The sequence below is a fragment of the Danio rerio genome, chromosome 12 (genome assembly GCF_049306965.1).
Source record: "Danio rerio strain Tuebingen ecotype United States chromosome 12, GRCz12tu, whole genome shotgun sequence".
Taxonomy (NCBI): Eukaryota; Metazoa; Chordata; class Actinopteri; order Cypriniformes; family Danionidae; genus Danio; species Danio rerio.
The window spans coordinates 36,366,423-36,384,601 of record NC_133187.1 but is presented as its reverse complement, the minus strand read 5'-3'; the positions used below and the strand labels follow the sequence as shown (position 1 = coordinate 36,384,601).

Sequence of the window (18,179 nt, the reverse complement as noted above, 5' to 3'; positions counted from 1 at the left end):
CACTCATTCTCTTCTCTGTTTTGTACATTAAAAGGATGTTGTGAGAAACCTCATGATACGTTCTGGTTTAAAACATGTTATAATCAGTGTTCAGAACACTTTATAGTAAAATAAGTTTTTATTAGTTAATGCCATGTGATAACATTTGTTATTCATTAATTCGTTTTTCTTCGACTTGGTCTCTTATTCATCAGGGGTCCCCACAGCAAAATGAACCGCCAAATATTCCGGCATATGTTTTACACAGCGGATGTCCTTCCAGCTGCAACCGAGTACTGGGAAACACCCATACACTCATTCTCATTCATTTAGCTTGTTCAGTTCTCCTATAGCGCATGTCTTTGGACTGTGGGGGAAATTGGAGCACAAGGAGGAAACCCACTCGAACACGGGGAGAACATGCAAACTCCACACAGAAATGCCAGCTGACACAGCGAGGACTTGAACCGGCAGCCTTCTTGCTGTGAGGCAGCAGTGCTAACCACTGAGCCACCGTGTAGACCATTGTTAAAAAATTCTTCTTAAAGACCGTTCTTCATCCCTGTAGACCACCTTAAAAAATATAACATTAAAATATTTTTATTTAAAATGTTGAAAAAAAGATCAGATCTAACAAATTTTGATGTTTTTGACTTTTTTCTACACATGGCAAATGCTGTTTCCATATTTTATGTTTCCCTTCTAAAATCATGTTATATCATAATTATTTTACTCAGGAATAAAAATAAAAGCTGTTCCACACAATTTGTGTAGGGAACACATAAAGGAATTAATTTATTAACTCATTGGTTTTTAAAAATTAAAGTTGATTGAACATATTAAAAAATATATTTTTTATGTGAGTGTTTGCCCTTTTTACAAGATGAAAACCATTGTTTTTTTTCACATTTGCCATTTAATTTTTTTTATTTTTTACTCATATTACTATTTTATGTTTTCTAAAATCATCAAAGTATCAAATTTATTGTATTCTATTGAAAGCCCTGTCCGCTTTATAAGTGTGACGCCACGCGAAGTGGCTTTCAGGTCCAAGCGTTATATAAAAACTGTATGGGGAGACTCAACAAATGGTAATAATAAACGTTAACAAAATGATGTAATACTTTTGAAAATCACAATCGCAATATATAATTATCCATGCCTAATATCCAATGGCTAAAAAGTGATAAATTTTTTAAATAAATTGTTAAAGTGTTGGTGTCTGTGATGCAGTATTTCATGTCACTAATACGTCACGACTTAAGAAGCATATATATTTTTTGAGGTGAATAAATGTAACATTACTCATACAGTGAGTAGAAAACTTACACTGTAATCTTGATCTCTTCAGACATTTTTGTGAAGGAATAGTTTAATAGTATAAATTACAATTCTGTCATTTACCAATAATCCACTCATTTCAATTTATTTCTTCTGTCAAACACAAAGGAATATATACTGAAGAATGTTGAGCAGTGCAGAGTATTTTTTGTTCCTAATAAGGATGTCAATAGCTGCTGTTTTCCAAAATTCTTCAGAATATCTTGTTTTTGTGTTGAACAGAAGAAAGGGCCTCATAAAAGTTTAGAACTTGAGTGCGAGTAAATGATGAGAGCATTTTGGGTGAACGATCACATTAATATGAATACAGTATTTGCTTTGGCTTCCAAACGATGACCAATTATGCCATAATTCTTTTTATGTCACACTGAGATACAACTGTAAAGGCTCTCTGTATTTTTGTAAAACGGTTATCAAAACAAGCACCAAAATAGTTTGAAACCCCCTGTTTAATGCATTCAGAAAATGAGTTTGTTGCTTGTTCAAACTTCTCATATAAAATGAGCTGAATTAACAGTTCTTTAGAATTTTTTTTGCGACAACTTAAATGTTTTATGTTGAAATCACTTAAATTTGCTACGGTAACTTCATCGATTTGCGTTGGGACAACATGAATGTGCATTTTTTACAGTGTAGAAACCAAGATGAAGAGAAAATGTTAATGAAGGGGGAAGGGTAGAGGCCAGAGACCTCCGCAGACGTTTGATTTCACTGTCAGATTTGGATCGTGAACTTTTCGCTTGAATAAATTTAAACTAATATTAAGGGCACTTAAATTTCCAGTGTACAATAAGCAGAACAAGGGCCAAATAGCGGAAATGGTTTGAGGCAGAAAACCCACACAAACAGGCCCGGTAGGAGGAGAAGAACATTTGCTAGCGCAGACTAGATAGGGTGATAGATTAAGCACTGTGCCACCCTCTGAAGCAGGTATCATCATTCAGAGTGGCAGGCGTTCGGTGAGCACTATAGGACTACCTGCTGAGGATCCTGCAGTAATACAGCTGCTCCACATAACCATAATCTACACTCCCAATGCCAAGGAAAAGAGGAAGAAGCACGCAACGAGTTTGTCAGACAAAACAGAACGTCCCAAGAATTACATACAACATTTACCAAGCGCGGAAACTGGAGTAATGTGAATAGTGAAAATAATTACTGCGAAAAAAAGAGAAAGATGGAGCTCTGTTGCTCTCAATCTTGTAGCGAAGCTGTGAAACAGATGCTAGCAGAAGCATTAACAAAAGAGAGGAGCTTCTGACCGCGAGCCCCTGCGCTTTGGCAAGTCCTAGAGGTAATAATGGTTAGCAACCTGAAAAATGTTCTTATCTGAAAAAAAAGCCCCAGACAGTAATAAATGAAATAATTGTACTAAACACATTAATCCATGTCGGCGGCCCCAGGGGGAGGGTCTGTGAGTGTTAGAGGTAGTGAATGGCACTAACCTGCCAACAAAAAGAGTCTCTCTCTCTCTGGTTCTCTCTCTCGCTCTCCTCCTCGACCCTCTGCAAACAGTGTATTTTTTGCCCTGCCTTTCGGGAGGCAGGGGTCGTTATTAATCTTGCTGGCTTGCTTAGCTTCAGGCATCACAGCAGGGCAGCATCTGGGAGTGTGTGTGTGTGTGTGTGCGCGATGAGAGTGTCTGAGCCAGGATATGGATAATGCATGGGCAAAGACTGTGTATGTGTTTATGTGTGTGTGTGTGTGTGGTAGTCAGAATGAGGCAGGCCAAGCATCTTAAGTCATGTGCATCTCTTAATGGATGTGTTTAAATGTAAATTACACCAATGTGCATGCATTCTCACCACAGGATCAAGCGTCTGAGTGAAAATGAATATGACTTGGGACGTTTGACTATGATGAATCGTAAAAATATCTCATTTTACATGCATTCATGTGAATTAAAGTACTGATGTCCTAATAAAATACCACACAAGTAAAATTATTAAAGGGGTAGTTCACACAAAACTGAACATTCTGTCATCATTTACTGTCCCTTGTCACGAATGCTTCACAAAGGAAGATCTTTTTGAAAAATGCTGAAAGCTGGTAACCATTGACTTGCATGGCATTTGTTTTTTCTACTATGGAAGTCAATGGTTAATGGTGTCTAACATTTTTTAACATATCTTTTGTGTTCAGCGTAAAGGAGAAACTAAGAGATGTATGGAACCGCTCGAGGGAGAAAAAACTGAGTAATGTTTTTCATTTTTGGACAATCCCTTATATTAACAAAGACTATAGAATTTCACTCGTATCTTTTTGAATATGGAAAATTGTAACGGTCAATATGGTGAATAAAGTCCCTCCTGTACAGGAGCCAATTCTCGATCTCTACATGGCGAATAAAGCCCTCCCCCTAGTACAGAAGCCAATCATCGATCTCTACATGGCGAATAAAGCCCTCCTCCTAGTACAGAAGCCAATCATCGATCACTATATGGCGAATAAAGCCCTCCTTTTAGTACAAGAGCCAATTATCGTGATCTCTATAGACTGACTATAGTCGATTTCGACCTTTTGAAATGAAACTAAAGGGACAGTTGTTTAATTTTATTAGTGATTCCTAATATGATATTCAATCATAAGCTTGGCAAGCAGATTTGAAGAATATGATGTTTCTGCATTCAAACAGCAAAGGCCAGAGAGGTGTTTCAAAGATAGATGCAGAGTGAAATGACTTGCCCTAAAGGAACTTGCTATTAAGTACTGGTTTTCAATGTTATGGATTTAGGCACGTGATTGTCAGTTTTTGTGGACAGTTTTAAAAGTGAAAAATACTTATTGCTAATTTTTTTGATTTGCAAGAAAATTAAATAGAATTTTATTATCACTGATACTTTCGCGAATCCACCAGAGGCCGCTGTGTACGCTTTTTGAGATCTTAAAACTCTTGCAAGTGCCATTCGAGCTTGTTGTTCTTGTAAATCTACTAGAGGCCGTTGTCGAACTGACTGACTGATTGACTGACCCACCCTACTCCCTACCTAAACCCAACCAATAGTGTTTTCAAAAGCACCAATTACCCGCACTCTCCCACTTCCCTAAACCCAACTGACAGTTTTAAAAGCAATTCAGAAAAAGAAAATCTTCCTGTTTTTTGCCATGTTTTCAGATTTTACCACATTCTCACCCTGTTATTTACTTGTTTATATTTATGTTTGGCTTCTGCTTTTGTCTTACTCACTTTCTGGAATCGTTCTTCGCTGGACTCGAACCCTGCTGTCATGGTCAACTCCTCTCTGCATCTCAAGTCCACTGACACACATGGCGAACTACTGGACAAACTGCTAACGGCAGGAAATATGGAGGTAAGCGGTCAGCTGGAAAGCTAAAAATTGAACAGCAGCCATACGTACTTCTGGCTAAATAATTTAGGATCTCCAATAATGTATATAGGGCTACATTTTCAGAATGAGCCCATGTTGCAAAATATTAAGTCAAACTTTGTATAACTTTAAAAAAAATACTTGAAACCTGATCAACTTATTCAAATATGTTAAGGCAACTGTAACATTTTTGTTGTTTTGACTTTTGTTGTAATTTTGTTTACAATGTACTCTGATTAAGTACAGATACCTAATAATGTACTCAAGTAGTTAAGTAAAAATACTCACATGCTGTTTGCCATTGCATATTAGCTGGGAAAGTGGTTAAATTGAGAAATGAGTTGTGGATGATATGTAAATAGGGTAAATGCAAAAGTATGGAGAAGGACTTTATATTTTTATCAGTAACTTGGGTCAAACGGTTCTAGTGAACTGTATGTGGTTACAAAATCATTGCGTTTAAGGTCTGTTTTCTTTAAAAATCAATTCACTGCCTGATAGATATACGATATAAAGTGGGTCTCAGAATGTACAAGAAGCACTGCATTCAATTACATTTTCCGCCCTTGTCTTTAAAATATGATCATTTATTTTACCCCAGTATATTCAATAGAGTTTCTGCGCCAGCCCGCTGATCCTGACGGGCGCATGAGTGTAAACGGCGTTTCATCTTGTTTTACCCTTAAACAACTAAATGATGGCCGAAGTCTATTTAATGGATTGTATTTTATTAACATTACAACATTGATTCTGTAAAAGGAACCGTATACATTAACCATTCACCAGAAGTTTAAGAAGAAACAATTGTGACAGAGATATAATCAAGTTCTCTTAACACTTGATGGACATGATGGAAAGACAGATACTCAGTGGACACTAGTAAGAAAAGAGCATGATCCTCACAGCAAACATAGCCACTGGACATTTGGCCATGTGTTTCACCATCACCATAAGTAAACTAGATTGTCAGTTACACTTTAATGCTAAGGTGCAAAGGAAAACCTGTTTACATCTTTCCAAAATTAACATGGCAAATAAGTCCAGGAGGGTTTAGTTTTGTTCTTTTAGTTTGCTAGACCAAAAAAGAAAATGGTATAGTTGTGGTTTGCTTAGTGTTCTCACTATCTTTTTGATAATTAAATAAAGATTCCTTAGAAGAATCAGTTGAAAATCGTGTTTAAGAGCTTATAAAATGTGCAAAGGAGACAAAACAGTGGCAGAGATTCCTGTCGCATGTTGTCATGTGATCATTCTTTAAGTTCCTCTGCAAATATACACATTATAAACCTGTTTTTGTGTGTGTGAACACTAAGCAAACCAGCACTAAATGTATAATTTTCTTTTATGATCCGGACCAAACACATCATATGAGCAGAAAAAGCAGGTATGCCTGAGCATTCTTTCCCTTTTATGGGTACATCTTTTGACCTCATGTCCTGTTTTAGTGTAGATGTCTCTTTTGTTTTCATATTTTAGTTAAACTGCACCAGACCTGCTTTCAAAGATCTCTGTCTATGTGTTTCGTGTATTCAGTTCTTAGCATTTACTCTTATTCAAATGAAAGCATTAACAACGCATTAGGATACATTTGATTAAATGAAACCAGTAATACCTTTTTAAAATGATAATTTTAATGGTAAAATATAGTGAATTGCATTTTCTTTGTTGCTTTTGAACAGTGTCATCAACCAATCAATCAGTGTTGCCTTGATAGTTTTCCAGCCGCTTTGTATTCATTAGTTTATATGGCCAGTTTAGGTGATTGGCTGTGTACAAGTTCTACCATGGCTGCTCCCAAACTCACATACCACCCGTCTGTTTTGTAGGAAATAACAAAATGCTTCAAAATTGTGTTTGAGGTCATAAAATCTGAATGACTTATTATTTTCGGTGCATATAATGGACGCCATGAGGCCACAGCAGAGGATTTGTGAATGGCAGTGAAGTGACATAACTGGCTCTCGTAGATCATGTGATATAACACAACATGGAAAATGCAGATCCAGATCATCTTCATACTGCATGCATCCAGACTTCAGAAGTAATCAGAAAAAGTACATACTCAAGCCGTAAGCAATTTTCAGCCATAGCCAATGAGAATCGAGGATGACAGCCGAGCAAGTGCCATTGAGATGCATGAGAATATCTCCAGGTATTATAATTGACCCTCTTTGTCTGAGCTTGATGCATTTACACTTGGCTGATTTGTGTTTCAGATTGATCACCGAACAGACTGCCATCACTCTCAAATGCATCGTTTACATTGGCTGTGCAATCAGTAAAAAAAATGCATGAAGTAACCATGCGTAAACACACTTGTGCACTTTTCTGCTTGTGATCTGATCAGGCTGCTTTACATGGACAGCGTGCATTTGCAGACGCACGTCTATTTGATGCATTCATCTGTAATGTCCCATCTAATTTGTATATCGCCAGCAAAAACCTGTAACTGGCCGAGAATGAACGGGACGCTTGAGAGAAACAGAATCTGACTCCAGTAATTCCTTGCAGCACAAGCAGAGGATGAAATAAAACACCCCGGGCTACACGGATGGTGTTGTGTTTCCAGACAGGCTGAGGCGGAAAAGATAGAGTTAAATATCATATCTAATAATCATGTTTTTAAAGGAAATCATATTAAGGTTGTTAAGAGGTGCAGCAGCAAATGTCAGAACCGTGTTAGTTTCACGCGCTCTCTGATAGATGCGAAGCGACGAGCCGAAGGCGCTCGCGCTGATTCCCAACTCGCACAGGGGTATTTCCGCAGACTGAGAACAAGAGAGGACGAGGAGAGCTGCGCCAATAAGCGAGCGAGGGAGGGGCCTCGCGAAGTCCTTTCAGCCAATGGCTGCGCCGTGATAGAAACACGACCCACGTGGGTCAAAAATCTTGTACTTATCAACGAACATGCATTCAATCCGCTCTAGCCAATCATCTCCGTCCGAAGTGTTAATCTCAACGCGGATTGGCTGGCAGTTTCATACAGTTCTTTATTCATCTCCGTTGTTAACTCATTCCTGCCACACGTTTTCGCTGTGACTACCTCATGAAGCATTCCTCATCCAAGTCCCTTTTTGGGAAGCATTTTCTTGTCAGCAAAATAAATGGCCCGAAGTTTAGGTGCAAATTGTATATAAAACATCCATCCTCCTTTTATAATCTGCATCCATTAGGCCATAAACCATTAGCTTGATTACATTAGGATGAAATTTACATGGGTCCTGTTGATACGGATGTGTCGATTAGCCCACGCGCAAAATGAAATGTTCTTAAATAAACTGTCTGATTGAATAGACGGATGTGAGATCTAAAAATACCTCACTATTGAGGGGGAAGCATAGGTCTATTCTAGGTTGTAATAATAAGGCAACAGACCAAATTGTTGAGGGTAATGTTTAGCGCCAAACCTCCCTCGCGTTTTGACTATAAATTCAGCAGAGTCGTGGGAAAATGACCGCTCATTCCAAAAAGCGGATAAAATTGTGTAGCCTACAGTGATGAGTTTTAAAGGTGGGCTCTGTCGTTTGCTTATTTAACATTGTAAACTAAAATTAAACATTTTACCTAATTGTCTACGTTGTTTAAATGTTTTATAGTGACCCCTATTGGCCTGGATGCATGTAGTTCACTTGCAATTCATGCTTCATTGTTTTGTTGTGTGTTTTAATGCTTATGTTTAATAAAGTGGATGAAAGCACTATTTTGAGTAAACACAGTAACATTAGTAGCTGTGACGCAGTATGGTGGTGGCAGCCATTATGAAGCAACAAACACAATGTGGATGAGTGATATGACTGAAGTCTTCTTAGGTTGCTGCATGTCTTTTTAATGTCATTTCCCAAAGTTGCTTTTTTAAATTCTTTACATATAAAACTTAGTGAGCCTTTAATTGTTGATCAACTGCTTGACTTCTGTTTCACACCTTTCTTTGACTGGAAGGTCCCGTTTGCAGAGGGAGGCTGTAAAACAAAGATTAAAAATAGTCAAGTGAGTATAATCCCATCATGCTCACAGTCACAGAGGCACCAGGTCTGACAAACCGAGCATTAATCTCTTATTTTCTTAAGAAGGGACTTTGGTCAGCCCTATCAGTCAACGTGCATAGCAATAGTGACACCTAGAGGTTAGAGTAAGAGCTGAAGTCGATGGAAGGCGCTTTTTCAGTTTACCCCTCATGAATTATGCAGCGGACATACAATTTAGCTACTCCATGGTGGACGAGGAGGTCACCCACACCCGCATGGCTATCACAGCTGTACAGTAAAGCTCTGGTGGCATCTGCTGATTTGCTCTCAAACTTTTCATCTTTCAGATGACTCAGGCTAAATTTTCTATGGTTCACATGTGCAGTTTGCTTCCCTTGGTTTGCATTAAGTTCTGATTTGCTTAGAATTCACACTAAGACTGATTCTAGGTGTACAAAGACATTACAGAGAATTTGTGACAGAACCGAACAACCTGATATGTGCTGAGCTGAACGCTCTCATTGTATGTGCCTAGATCTGATGGTATTTATATCAGTTGAGAATCCATGAAAGACATCTAAAATGGGTAAAAGGAGACAAAACAGAGACGGGGATTTCTCCGTCACACACAATGAAGAAGATGTAATCTTTTTATGGTTGCATTTTATGTCCTGTTTTTGATTTGTTTAGATGCCTTTGGTTTACATCAGAGATGCCCAAACTAGGGCCTGCTAGCCAAATCTGGCCCTTGATAACCTTTTCTTTTGCCCCCTATCCAGTCTTAGAGGAGAGGTAGCTTTTTTTTGGTAGTTTGTTTTATGGATGAGCTACAAAACAGCAAACTGAAATTAAATCTTTCAACTAAATGTAAATGAATCAGATTTAATAAATACAGTCACTGATGGATAGAAAACAATGCAGAAGACATTAGCTGAGGCAGGTGCAGCTTTACTAGTGTGTTCGGCATTGATCTCCATTTTGTTAAAAAAGGAATTATGTTTTAATTATAACAAGTTCATTAGAAAATGTAAAAAAAAAAAAAAAAGGTCAGAATAGGGGTTGCATTTGATGGAAGATGGATGGCGTTTTTTCAGTTTACCCCTCATGAATTATGCAGGAGACATACAATTTGGCTACTGCATGGTGGACGAGGAGGTCATTCACAGCCACATGGCTACCACAGCTGTACAGTAAGGCTCTGGTGGCATCTGCTCATTTGCTCTCAAGTTCTCCATCTTTTTTAGATGACTCAGGCTAAATTGTCTATGGTTCACACGTGCAGTTCGCTTCCCTTGGTTTGCACCAAAAATTGTTATTGTGCAGTAAGTTCTGATTCGCTTAGAATTCACACCAAGACTGATGATCCTTGACATACAAAGACATTACAGAGAATTTGTGACAGAACCGAACAACCAAAGTGATGTGTGCTGAGCTGAACGCTCTCATTGTATGCGCCTACATCTGATGGTATTTATATCAGTTGAGAATCCATGAACAACTTCTAAAATGGGTTAAAGGAGACAAAACAGAGACGGGGATTTCTCAGTCACACACTGAAGAAGATCTAATCTTTTTATGGTTGCATTTTATGTCCTGTTTTTTGGTTCGTTAAGATGTCTTTGGTTTACATCAAAGATGCCCATACTAGGGCCCGCCGGCCAAAGTTGGCCCTTGATAACCTTTTGTTTGGTCCATCCAATCCTGAAAGAGAGGTAGCTTTTTTTGGTAGCTTGTTTTATTGTTGAGCTACAAAACATTCATTCATTCATTTTCCCTCAGCTTAGTCTCTTTAGTAATCTGGGGTCAACACAGTAGAATGCACTCCCAACTTATCCAGCATAAACTTGAAGTCAGAAGTATTAGCCCCCTTGTTTATTTTTTTTCCCCAATTTCTGTTTATTGCAAAGAAGATTTTTTTTTTTAGCACATTTCTAAACATAATTTTAAGAACTAAATAAAATAAAATAAAATAAAAATAAGACAAATTAGACTTTCTTCAGAAGAAAAAATATTATCAGACATACTGTGAAAATATCCTTGCTCTGTTAAACATCATTTGGGAAATATATAAAAAAAAATCAAATGGGGCTAATAATTCTGACTTCAACTGTAAGTTTTATGCAGTGGATACCCTTCCAGCCGCAACCCAACACTGGGAAACACCCATATATACTTTTTCACACCCATAAACTAAGGCTAATTTAGCGAAATAAATTCACCTATAGCGCATGTCTTTGGACTGTGGAGGAAATAGGAGCACCCGGAGGAAACCTACTCGAACATCCAGCCGGGGCTCGAACCAGCGACCTTATGTTTGCATGGAGATCGTGCTTCCCAATGTGTCACTAGCTACAAAACAGCAAACTGAAATTAAATGTATCATCTAAATGTAAATGAATCAGATTTAATAAATACACTGTCTCTGATGGATAGAAGACAATGCAGAGGACATTAGCAGAGGCAGGTGCAGCTGTATTCGGCATTGATCTCATTCATTCATTCATTTTCTTTTCGCCTTAGTCCTATTATCAAGCATTCGCCACTGTGGAATGAATCACCAACTTATCCAGCACATGTTTATGCAGCAGATGCCCTTTCAGCTGCAACCCAACACCGGGAAACACCCACATACTCTTACACAAACTCACATTCACTACAGCCCATTTAGCTTATTCAATTCACCTGTAGCCCATGTCTTTGAACAATGGGGGAAACCGGAGCACCCGAAGGAAACACACAGCATTTTTTATATTCTGTTTAAAAAGAAATACTGTTTTTATCATAATAAGTTCATTTTAAAATGTAAAATAAAATTCTGTTGCATTATCTAATATAATTAAATCTAATTATAAATAATATGAAATAAATTAAGAAAATACCCATGGCTACTTTAATATAATAAACACTTAACAAAAAATATTTTGCTACTTTTTACTTATGCAAAATGACTTAAACACAATTTTTTTTATTTTTTTGGGCCAACTTAATTGCTTTATGTTTAATACACTTAAATGTGTTAACTAATTCGATTTGGTTTGAGACAACCTGAATGAATTGTGTAGAACCCTGCATTTTTTTTTACAGTGCAGTTTGGTAGGCCTATATTTACCTTCAGCTCTCGGCCCTCAATCAAGTTTAGCCCTTAGTCAAAGTTTGGGCACCCCTGGTTTACATTAAACTGCATTAGAGTTTGTTTGAAAGCAAACCTTTTCAGTGCTGTCTGCCTGCTTTCTTGGTGCATTCACACAAACGAGCTCCGCTAACAGAACAAGTGCACCAGATATCCATTTAATCAAATCAGACCCACCAAGTGTAAACATAGCCTTAATCCAAAGTGAATTATGCGAGAGAAAAATATAAGCAGAAGAGCTTAATGCGAGATTGAAAACAAATAAAAGTGATTCTCTTGTAAATTGTAATGATTCCAATGCGAACAATACCTCATTTCAGCCAAGTGCATAAAAAGGGATGGTTACATCTTCACTGAAATAAAATATTGTTGTTTTAATGACAGGATATAAGTTTACAAAACCAAAGGGCGCAGAATTCACAGTTGAGGAGATGAGGGTGGGAAAAAATGAGTATGGGGTGCAGAAAGGGCGACGAGCAGCAGAGAAGAAGGGGAAGAAAAGATCACAGGTTGAGGGGAGTGCGGGAGACGGGATAAAAATGAAAGGGATGATGAAGAGGCCGGGTAGAGTGAAGAAGGAGAGCTAGAAAGAGGAGTGTTACATATATTGGTGGTAGTGGGGATGGCAGGATTGCTCCCAACCGAGCAGGGGAATAGCAGCATTGCAGTTAATAGGGTAGAAAAAGCTGGGGGGCTGTTAACTCTGAAATGTTCATTTTTAAACTCAAGCTTTCCCCCCCTCCTCCTTCCACCACCCTCCTTTTCTCTCTCTCTCTCTCTCTCTTCCTGACAATCGCGCTCCCTCCCCAGGCTGCGTAGTAATGATAGCTATTTGACTGCCATCAGAGGAGCTGGGTAATGGTCTCTAAAGAACCATTTCAGACTCAACCTGGCAGCGCTGGCCTCCCAAAAACATCTGCTTGCCTATCAAGAGGTACCACCGCACCAGACACATTACACACACGTAAGCACACTCATGCACACACTCATGCATGGACACGTACAATACTGTGCTGCATAGAGTCATTCCTGACTTAGGTAATGGACCACGGGAATACACTTGTGAGCTGAATACCAACAAAACTAAAAGAGGCGGTAATGGTGTTGTTTTGCTTAGGGTAGATGTTTCGAATGGGGACTGGGGGATGGAATTATAATAACGTCAAACAAATTTTGCAGTAATTAAATGTGGAAATGACAAAAACGGATCCAGACAATGACTTCAGGGATTAGTAACTTGACAGTTCAGGTGTATGTGTGATTTATCTTTAATATGTTATTTACTTCATGTTCTCGTTTCCACCATGACTTCCCAAAATGCAAAATATGTTGCATTATTCTTTGTTGTACATACTGTGGTTAATTTTTATAAGATTATATTGACCCCAGGGACATTGCAAGGAAAGACAACCAGTCATTAGTGTGAAATATTTCAGGTAACTAAGCAAAACCTTACAATGGCAAACATTCCTTGTGGCAGTTTTAACATTTTCTTGTAAATGTATGCTACTTTGCCTCCCTCTGGTGGCACAGTCCAGTACTATCTTTTCATCCAAAAAGTTTTCTATGGATAGATACATTGGAGCACCAACTTACCATACTTGTCTAACATTGATTTGTATGTTTGTTTAACCAAATATTAAAGTAATTGGAAATATGAAAACAGCTATATTTCATGTATTCATTCTGAAAAGGATATGGCTGATGATGTAATAGAGCTTCTGCGCCACTGTATTTGCAGTCAGGAGAATTAACCTGGCTCACAGGTCATGATAGCTTTTCTCTTTGAAAGAGCAAAGCTCCAAACTGTCAGTCAGGCTGTTGAGGGGATTACTTGCTATTGACAAGGTCTCTGCGCCCATTGAAAAAAAGCCTAAGTGTAGAGAGATGTGATTATGACCAACAAGGTCAAAGATGTTTCCCAGCATTACAGATTTTTAATAATATAAAAACAGTTGTTAAGTTTGTTAATATTTTATTCTGAAATTAATGGGGTGTTACGTTCAGTTTGATAAAGTAACAAATAACAAATACTCAAGCGACTGTAATTAAGTAGATTTTCTCAGGAATTGTAATTTACTAAGTAGATTTAAAAATGTTTACTTTTACTTTTCCTTGAGTACATTTTAGTGATGTATCGGTACTTTTACTCCACTATTTTCTTTCAACCTGCAGTCACTACTTTATTTTTTCTTGTCTATGGGGATTAGAAAAATCAGTCCTGTGATTCTAATCCGATCAAATCACACATTAATTGTAAATCGCCTCATTATATACTACCTCAAGACATGGGCGATTTTTAATTGCAGCAAACTGTTTGGAAGCATTAACCATTTAATGCACAAGTAATAAAATAAATATAGAAAAAAAACTTAAGGCTGCGTCCGAAACCGCCTACTACTCAGTAGGTACTGCATTTGAATTTAAACATACTACTCGGCCGTTAGAAAAGTACATTCTATACAGTATGAATGTGAAAAGTATGAATGGAATTCGGACGTACTACATCCGCCATTTTGTCATGGTCACGTGACCTACCTGCGTCAGTTGCGTCGCTTTACTTCCATTCATGAATTCGCTCGCGGGGCATCATGGGATAGCGCAGCATGCATGGGATGCGCACTCCGGAATCTCGCCGGAAGTAGTAAGTCATCCGGGTACTTCTCGCATACTGATTTTCGAATTCTATGAATTCGGACATACTACTCGGCTCGCATACTGATTTTGGCGTACTATATAGTATGGAAGTATGCGGTTTCGGACGCAGCCTAAGGGTGCTTTCACACCTACACTTTTGTTTCGGAACGTATCTCGTTTGGCCAGTTAGCGCGGTTCGATTGGCATATGTGAACAGGTCAATCACGCTCTGTTCCGCGCCAAAGTAATCGCTCCGAGATCGCTTGAATTAGGTGGTCTCGGCTCGATTGAAACGAACCCTGGAGCGGTTCGATTGCAGTGAGAAAGCGATCCGATCCGAGCGTGGTTATATCACAGTGTTTTATGCATATGTAATAGGCTTATGGCTATATGAAGAGAGAGTTATGAGTAGGGCGGGAAGTTTCGCGAGTCTCCGAATGCCCGCAAACGAGTGATGATCTCCCGGTAATCTTGCGTCTCCCTCCCTCAAATAGGCATAGTCGCGCACACTTCTCACCCCTCCCCACCGCGTCTCTCCTCAGACATGTCGCGCGCGCGCACCCTGTCAATCACCACCAAACCACCACCTCTCCTGACAGCTGAGCACGACGCTGCAAAATAAACCCTGACACTGACCAATGTAAGGAGAGTTTACTCACACGTGACTTGTTTTAGCTCTTTTGGTCCGTTTAGAAACTTTGCAGTGTGAAAGCGAACCGCTCCAAGAGCAAAGAGCAACAATGTAACAATTGTAATCTCTGTTTCGGAACAACTGAATCGATTCACAGGTGTGAAAGCACCCTTAGACTGGTCACTTTGGACCCATGTAGTGCATCAAAGGGTTAAAAGTGTCCAAGGAGATATCTGAAATCTTTACTTGCATTGAACCAGAGACTATTTAAATGCATGTAACTGATGAGAAGATGACGGTTGTCAACATGACGTCAGATTGACGATGTACTCAATGTCGTGGGGACGTTGCATTTTGTTTAGAAATGACAATCGAGTTGACATCAGAACCCAAAGCCAGGCCGACGTCAATGTCCAACCTAAAATCAACCAAATATTAACGTCTAATAGTGTTACTTCTTGACGTTGTGTGGACGTTACCACTATGACGTCTATCAGAGGTTGGATTTCGGTTGCAAAACCTGATGTATAAATGTCAGTATTTGACATTAATATGACGTTGGTTAAGGATGTTGGCTCAACGTTTTAAATTTGGTCACTTTCAAACACAACCTAAAATCAAGCAAGTATCAATGTCACTTGATGTTGTTATTGGACATCAAAATAACGTTGTTCTTTACACACATGCACAAATTACATGTAAATGTATCAGCTTTTTACAGCATGATACTCACTAATCACTACTCTTGAGTACTTTTAAAATGGCTACTTTTTTCTACTGCTATTTGGCAACTCAAACTTTTTTTAGTTATTTTTTGTATGATTTTCCTGTGGGCGCCACGGTGGCGCAGTGAATAGCACAATCGCCTCACAGCAAGAAGGTCGCTGGTTCGTGCCTCGGCTGGGTCAGTTGGCATTTCTGTGTGGAGTTTGCATGCTCTCTCTGTAATTGTGTGGGTTTCCTCCAGGTGCTCTGGTTTCCTCCACAGTCCGAAGACATGTGCTATATGAATTGAGTAAGCTAAAAATTGTCCATAGAGTATGTGTGTGAATGAGTGTTTATGGATGTTTCCCAGTGATTAGTTGCAGCTGGAAGGGCATCCGCTGCGTAAAACATGTGCTGGATAAGTTGGCGGTTTATTCTGCTGTCTCCGACCCCAGATTAATAAAGGGGCTTAGCCGAAAAGGAAATGAATGAATGAATAATTTCTAGTACTCTTTCAACCACTGGTTACGTTTGACTTTACATTGTCTTTACTTTGACTTTCCTCAAAGGCATTATTCCACAATTACAAGATCAGCTATACTGAGATACAGTGATTTTCATGTCTGGATTTTGCTGCGATATCCAAAGCTACTCAGAGTAGCATCCAAAACATAACATGTGCACATTGTTTTATTACCAAAGTATTTGACAAAAACATAATTCAGTTAATCTTTATTTCTATTGCGCTTTCACAATGTAGATTGTGTCAAAGCAGCTTAACATAGACGTTCTAGTAAATTGAAACTGTGTCAGTCCAGTTTTCAGAGTTAAAGTTCAATTCAGTTCAGCATAAGTGTAAATGTAAGGGCCACAGTGCATGTCTAAGGTTAACATATCTCCTTAGAGGATCCTTAACAAATGTAAACAAAGTATAGATCTGCCAAAGCCAATAACGAACGTTAACGAACGTGTTATTGTTCCCGTGCTTAGAGGAGTGTGTATTCAGTATGTGAGTGTGGTTCAGGCTTACCCGTCCCACACGCGGTCAGTCCCCGACAGATGGAAGGTTCTGTGTCCAAGACGCGCCCAAGGAGAGGAGGAGGGGTTTGGGGCTGCTGTGGATTAGATTGGTCTAATAAAAGAGTTGGATCATTGAAAGGCAGATTAGGGGCCTGTGGAGGAGGCTGTTTTTCAAACAAACATGCTTGGGATTTGAAATAGATCGACAATATGTGTAGCATTACACAAACATGAGGCAAAACAGCAAATCAAATTCCAAGCAAACAACTTATGTGACTGGCAATGAGGAAGAGAGATGTGTACAGTCACAGTAAATTGGTCTTCAGTAGCTACATGTCATGCATCTTTGAATAAGCATCTGTTTGCTACCTCCAAGTGCACTCACACCCATGCGTACATTGCTGTAATAAAGATGACCCATCGAGCTCGGAATCAGAGAAGTCGTGTAACTGTATCCTGAGTGTGCACTGGAAAGCTGATCCCCCTCTCAGGCCACTACCACTGGTGCTGGGGGAGGGCTCTGGTTACCCAGCTTTGTGTCAAAGCGCCATCAGCAAAGAGTTAGAGACTGGGGAGAAGGACAAAGGCAGGAGCACTATACAACGGGTGGATTACTGGGACTCTGTAAAGGGTCTCTAGTGTAAGAATACATCCAATATATATCGAGACAGGAGAAAATAACCATAAAAAGAAACATAAGAGGATAGAACAACAGGTGAAAGGAAAGTCGAAAAGGTGTCAAAGTACACTCAAAAGGCTGCACTGTACTTCAAGGAACATTAATATGGCACATGCTGACCTGGCATCTTAGTGGGTACCTTGTGATCTCGGAGTAAAACAAGGTGTCTGTTTAAGGGATACACAAGTTCTGAGGATGTGACTGAAGTAAACTTAGAAGAGGACGAGGAGGAGACAAACTAATCAGATGTCATACTGAAGGACTGAGATGAGTAAGGCTTCAAGAAGAAGTACAACAGTGTGACTCAGTCTTGAGCAGCATCTCTTTAAGAGATCAGTAATCCCACAATCCCCAAGGCAGCCACTGGAGAGGACAAGAGACAGAAAAACGCAGGTAAATTGAGAAGGAAAGGGAATGAGGCAGAGAAAGCGGGTGAAAGAGGCACAGAGGAAAACTAACCATTGGGATCAGGGTGACGTCAGCGGCTCTCTGGATTGAGGTGTTGAGTCCTCCTGATTATAATCTGATCTGATTAGGAAACACAGGGAAAAAATCTCCAGAGCCTCTGCAAACTCTCCAGGGAGCAAGACGTTGTTTTTACTGAGCGGAAAGGCCAAGGACCAGGAACAAAACTAAAAGAGGAACGTAGATGCAGTTAAGGCCCATTTCTGAAAAGAAACACTAAGGAGTCTAGTGAAGTAGACTTTAATTTACTTGTCCAATTAATCAAGTGGCATAGAGGAACAAGCTTTGCAAGTCTGCT

The 18,179-nt window shown here is 39.1% G+C and overlaps 1 long non-coding RNA gene across 3 annotated transcripts in view; it reads right to left on the bottom strand.

Moving 5' to 3' along the window:
- Positions 1-5,360: 5,360 nt before the first annotated feature.
- LOC103911938 (uncharacterized) overlaps positions 5,361-18,179 on the bottom strand; it is a 32,522-nt gene continuing 19,703 nt past the window's right edge. The window contains exons 1-3 of one of the 3 annotated variants that reach the window (XR_012388110.1): positions 17,107-17,206; positions 16,748-16,849; positions 5,361-8,608 (exon numbers count right to left, since the gene is read on the bottom strand). This is a non-coding gene — a long non-coding RNA (uncharacterized lncRNA). Of the gene's footprint in view, positions 8,609-16,747; positions 16,850-17,106; positions 17,207-18,179 lie in introns of those variants that run through there. The other 2 variants (XR_012388109.1, XR_012388111.1) reach the window with 2 other exon arrangements.